The 6,194-nt window shown below is 38.7% G+C and overlaps 1 protein-coding gene across 1 annotated transcript in view; it reads left to right on the top strand.

Annotated features, from left to right (window-relative positions):
* Positions 1-2,962: 2,962 nt before the first annotated feature.
* Positions 2,963-6,194, top strand: part of C5H4orf17 (chromosome 5 C4orf17 homolog) — a 54,277-nt gene continuing 51,045 nt past the window's right edge. The window contains exon 1 of the mRNA XM_042470760.1: positions 2,963-3,440. The gene's annotated coding sequence lies outside the window, so the exon portion shown is untranslated. The remainder of the gene's footprint in view (positions 3,441-6,194) is intronic.

The raw sequence follows: 6,194 nt of genomic DNA, 5'->3' as shown, positions 1-6,194 counted from the left end.
ATGCATTTGGCACCTTTTTTTTCTGGGACATACTGAAAGCTGACCTCAGATGGCTATTTATTTAGGAGAACTACAGAGTAAAGAATGAAAAACAAACCAACAGATGACATATTATTTATTCTGTGAAATTAGTACAGTGTCTTAAGCAATCAAGTGACAGTACAACTCTTACTGAGCTCACTCAAGGGGCTGCTGAAATAAATGCTCTAGAAATTAAAAAGATCTGGTCATCATTGAAAGGCACCATTATGAGTTCAGTAAACAAGAATTTAATAAAAGTCTAATGATAATAAAAAAAATCCTGACTACAGCCATTTAAAAAAAGAAAACAAAATTATTACAACACATAAGATAAATAAAGATAGGGATCATTAAAAAGGGAAAACAATTAAAAATTTCTAATGGAGAACTTGATGAGGAAATTAGGAAATCCTACATAATACTTCACAAATCTGCCCTACCACAGGAAGAATGTATTTAACCAAACATTTATTGAAAAGAAAATGAAAAGAACAATAAGCCATTAGAAACCAGGAAGAAGATTTCACATGGATTAAAAAAAAGGCTTGATGAATCAATTGTTATTCACTGAGAAATCTTCCAACTCCTACTACTTATCTATAGTTTTACTAGTAGGCTAGTAAATTACTTAATCCTAATCATATGAATAATTTATCTGTCAGGGGAACAAATGTGGTATAGCAGTTTGACTAGGACTTTGGGAGACCAGGGTTCAAATCATTACCTGACCATACAGACTCACTGGGTGACCTTTGGCATGCCACACACTCTCAGCCTCAGTAGAATGCAATAGCAAACTCCCTTGAACAAATCTTGCCAGGGAAATCTCTTTATAGGTTCATCTTAGGGTCACCTTAAGTCAGAAATAACTTGAAGGAACACAACAAAACTTTTCTGACAGCTGGAATGATCTCTGCAACATTTTCAAAACCTGTGAACGGCTGAATCAGGATTTTAAGATTCTGTTGACCATCCTAGCCTAGCATGGTAATGCATTCATTCATAACAGAGGACATTCCTGCAAGGCAGGACACCATAATACCAAATAATCAGTCCAATTAGATAAGTACTTAATATTATCTATTACAATGATAAGCATAAGTAGCAAGTGTTTCTTTTCACCCAGTGCTCTCAGCACCTTCAACCAGATGCTTATTTATAGTATTCAAATAATTGGCTGACATATGGGCATAATAACAATCCCCATTACCACGAGATAAGAGGGATCAAAAACTAATATCTATCATATCAGGAAGAAGAAAATATGATTCACAAAGTCAGCAATTATATCAGTCCCTCAAGGAAAGGTATGGCTGTTCCTAGTCTAGAAATATACTGCACTGCATTTCAGATAATACAGTTAATCTAAATTGTCCATAATTTGTTTCAGATTCTGAGTGCATATGGAAGTGGGTCAATAACACCTGGCAGAAGAAGCAGCTCCATTTTTATCTTTAAATTTCAGAAGGACAGGCAAACTAGACAATTATTTTCTATTTAAATCCTTGACACCTTGGTGTCCCTGGTTATAATCCCTGGCTTCATTTTCTTCACTCATCTACCTGTCCCTCAAGCAGCCCTGCTTGCACACACAAGACAAATTTCAGCACTATGGCTATGAGATTTATTAGAAACCAGGATTTGAAGTGTGAGAACGAAGGCAGAGATTTCTAACCATTTTCATCGGTAACAAACCATCAACAACGAAGTCTTATTGCAATATCTGAAGACCAAAGGAAAAGACTGGATGGACCAATAACTATGGAAAATCTGGTAGAGGTGATAAAGAACTTGAAAACAGGAAAGGCACCTGGCCCAAATGGGCCATCTGCACAATATTATATTTCAATATCAATTATTATTACCTCCCCAGCAAGCTATGAATTATTTCTTGCTGGATAAACTGTCAGTCACACATAGACAAGCAAATATAGCTTTAATTCTTAAAGAACATTGAGATTTGAAGGATCCCAGGAATTAAAGACCAATTTCTTTATAAAATAATGGCACATAGCTGATTTTGGAATTAATGTTTGTATTACTTGATTGACTGCTTTTGCCATCTTGTTCCTTTTTTGTCTTGTGTTTTTTTCTGGGTTTTAAAAATAATAATAATAGTTTAATAATAATATCTTTTCCCCAGGCTGAGCAAGTGTTTGCAAACTGCAGGCCAAGGGTCACAGCTCAAGAGGAAAGGGCAATGCTCAGCTGAATTTTTAATATATATATTTAATTGTTTTTTTTAAAAAAAACATGTAAAAGATTAAAATAAACTATTTTCCATTTTTATTTCACATTTAAATTTCAGGATTAACAAACAACAATAACATACTCTACTCATCTTTAATGAGTAAAATTTCACCCCTTGTCTAGTCCATTTAGATTTCAGTAATTATGTTTCAATTTCTTCTTAGGATGACAGATGTTGGTGAAATTTATTTTGTCTTCATAAAAACTCTGTGGCCTAAATGACACATACTAGTGCACATCATTTCCCAATAGCCTCCTTAAATTAAATGTTTTTATTGTGAAGGAAAATCTCTTATGATGCCCCATTTGTGAATGTGCTCCCAGACAACTTTTGGAAAAACAACTTTATTTAACTCCAGTGTTTCAAACCCCCCAACCAGAATGACAGGGACCTTGCTGATTGTGAGAGTCTGAGCATTTTAATCCAACAAAACAACCTTTCTATACTCAATTCCCAGCGCAGATAAGGGTCTTAGAACATTTCTCTGCTGAAAATATCTATCACCCCTGCTATTTGTGTTGAAATTCAATAAACAGCACCATTGGGTTTGCCCCCAATAGACAAACAAATACAGCAGCAGGAGGAGGGATCATTTCCAGCTGTCAGCTGCTACTGAGTCCTAGTCGCATGAGCATGTTCTGGCATGGAAGAGCATAATTGTTTTTTTCTTCAAAGTAAAGGCAGTCTGCTTAATCATGCTGTTATAACACAAAAAATACTGTGAGGGGTATGGCCCACTGAGATAACTTAAAATGTGAGAGTGACTTGGCCAACACCACCCATTCACCTTCATGGCTGAGTGAAACTATGAAGACAAGTCCCATACTCTTTTCATGACAACTCACAGTGTTTAGCTTTATAGAATTGTCACTACTGGGTATGTACATACTTGCTTTATATATTCTCACCAGAATTTTTAGCAAACTGCTTTTGTATTTCCTTTCCCACAGCCCTTTGAGCTATTTCACAGAGCTTGAAAGAATCCCTCCAGAGCATGACATTACACACCTGTGTATACACTTGGGAGTGACTGCACAGAATTAGAGCACAAGAAGAACTCTGCTGGATCCGACTTGTCTTTCTGACTTCTGATGTACATCCTGCTTCAAAAAAAATGTCCTCTCCTGGGCCTGCAAAAGCTGCAGGAAGGGCATGCCTGGAGGCCAAGGTGGGCATTTTAAATTTGTTTTCAAGTTAAAAACTATCAGGGGAAGGTTTTTGTGGAGGGGGCAAGTCATGGCAGTCTGTGGCCCAATGGAAGGTCAATACAGCTTTGAAGCTTTTGGCAATCACTCACCCCTGTATACAGTCTTGTGTTTCTTACCATGGCTAAGCAGATGCTTATGGGAGCCCCACAAGCAAAACATGACAGCAATAGACTTTTCTTCAAGGATGGCCTCACTATTAGTAGAGAGAATGGCCATCTCTGATAACAAATCCTGGATGGCTGTATTGGTAGTCCCTTGGTCATTTATTTGGACCCACTGGCCATTCCCCTCTTTTCAGAGGAGGGAGCTAGATCAAATATCTGATCCAATCCTTGTTGCCCCACTCGTAGTGGAGCACATTATCTCATTGGCAGTACTGAAGTAAAATTCAGTTGTTATACCAGTTGGTCTCTGTATATGGAAGGAAGTTGTCACCCTTGGGTCTTGTTCTGCTGCTTTCCCCCAGAAGATGGTATTCAGATATGTGTACTTCTAGCCCTGGAGGTGGTGTACTGGAGCCAGGGATTTCAAAGCTGACACAAGACTTTTTCATTAGCAGAGTCATTGGCATTATCTGCCATCACCACCCCCACCACCCCATTCTCTTTTAGGTTTCATTGCAATTGTCATAATAATAGGAAGGGGAATGGATTTTTCCAGCAACAATGTATTGTTATGATCCTGTTGTAATCCACAGTATTTTCAGGTGGACAAGATTTACAAAATTTACAAAACACTTTACCTGATTCTGGTGGAGATGAAAATTTCTAGAATTGTGTATGTATGTGTAAAATATCAGTACAGTCACCTTCATTTTGGATTGTCCCATGCCCTCCAAACGTCCCAATTTGGCAGGGGCAGGCCTAATTAATACTCTGTTGTCACACTTCTTCAGCTGCTTTCAAAATGTTCCAGTTTCTGTCTCCTCCTCTGCTTTTACCCTTTATCCTCAGCTTACATCAGTTGCTAAGAACTGAGTTCAAAGTACAAAAGTAGTTAACAATCAGTTACCCCCATGAAGGGAGAGTAGAGGAGGGGTAGAGCCCTGGTGGTGCAGTGGTTAAATGCCTGTTCTACAGCCACTCACTCACAAACCATAAGTTTGCAAGTTCAATACCAGCGAAAGGGCTCAAGCTCAACTCAGGCTTGCATCCTTCCTAGACTGCTAAAACGAGTACCCAGATTGTTAGGAGCAGTTAGCTTATGTTTTGTAAACCGCTTAGGGAGTGCTTAAGTACACTGATAAACGGTATAGAAATGTACTTGTTATAGAATCTTGCCTTTCCCAGTAGGCTTAGGTGAAAGGAAATTGCTGCAGCCTCTCCTAGCATGTCTATTCTTTGTCATTGATGTCTTTGCCACCTTGACCACGCTACAATGCATGTTTGGCCACATGCATCCCAGTTTTCATCTGTGAAACGTTGGAGGTTAGGGTCTTTTAGAGTTGTTGTCATGATGAGGGATTCTGTTATATCACTTAATATGACCATCATGACAAGCACCCTTTTGTAGTTTTGTCTAAGCTGCTTTAAAGCTGTCTGATGTGATGACTAGTCAAAACCACATTGTGTGGTAGCAAATTCCACAGTTTAATAAATAGCCTCACACTTCTGCTCCACTCCACAGCAGATTTTGAATCTTACAATTGGATACAGCCCATTGCCTTGTACTTTGCAGTACCCTTGAGAGATTCATATATAATTAATAGCTATAGGATGGTCTTGGGCAAAAGTCATACTCTCTCAGCCTCAAAGGCAACGGCAAACCCCCTATGAACAAATCTTGTCAAGAAAACTGTGTGATAGCGTTGCCTTCGAGTTGCCGTTAGTTAGAAATGACTTGAAAGCAGACAGCGACAATGAACTGAACATAACATAAGGGCTGTACAGATGGGTGGCATGCAGCTGCCCCTTTACTGGCCAGATCAAGGCCACAACAACCTCATGCCACAGCCCCCAAGCTGGCCTCCATAAAGCACAAAAAGGAGCTTTATGATGCCCCTTTGGTGCTGCATTATGTGGATATAGCACTGGAGGGGCATCATGATGGTGCACACCATGTAGACCAGTGCACACCAAAATGGTGCCCTAGGGGCAGAGTTAGCACATCCAGTGTGCAGACGCTGCTCCCTAACTCCATCCACAGGCTGGCACAAAGTGCCAGACTGTATAGGTCCTTAATGTCCAACCACTTTTGTATGGGAATTTACACATTCATGGGACACCACAGGATTCCAGCTGGGGTGTGTTGGACAACAGGTAAGTCAAAAGGCCATTTTGTGAGAGGACATCCCTTTTGGAAAATTTATGTTCATTCTGTTTATCTTCCTGAGCCACCATCATATACCTGGAAAGCTTTCATATTGTAAATATATTTCCAAACATCAGCTCGTAACTGCTTTGTGAATGCCATGCAGATAAGAGCAGAAAATACAAGTATGAGAGGATGTAAGCAGGTGTTACATATGTATTGAAGAATAGCAAAACATGTAATGACCTGATCTTTGAGAAGGAACTTCACATTCTTTGCAGGTCTTATACATTTTTAAATAGAAAAAAAATGGGATGGAATGTAAGAACATACTTTCTTTTTAGATAGATGAAAAACAATGATTGCTGACAGCCATAAACTATTGCCTTCCCACAGCCATCCCACATCTATTATTATTATTATTATTATTATTATTATTATTATTATTATTATTATTATTATTA

Source organism: Sceloporus undulatus, chromosome 5 (genome assembly GCF_019175285.1).
Source record: "Sceloporus undulatus isolate JIND9_A2432 ecotype Alabama chromosome 5, SceUnd_v1.1, whole genome shotgun sequence".
Classification (NCBI taxonomy): Eukaryota; Metazoa; Chordata; class Lepidosauria; order Squamata; family Phrynosomatidae; genus Sceloporus; species Sceloporus undulatus.
The sequence above is the reverse complement of the archived record's forward strand: the minus strand, read 5'-3'. Positions and strand labels throughout refer to the sequence as shown.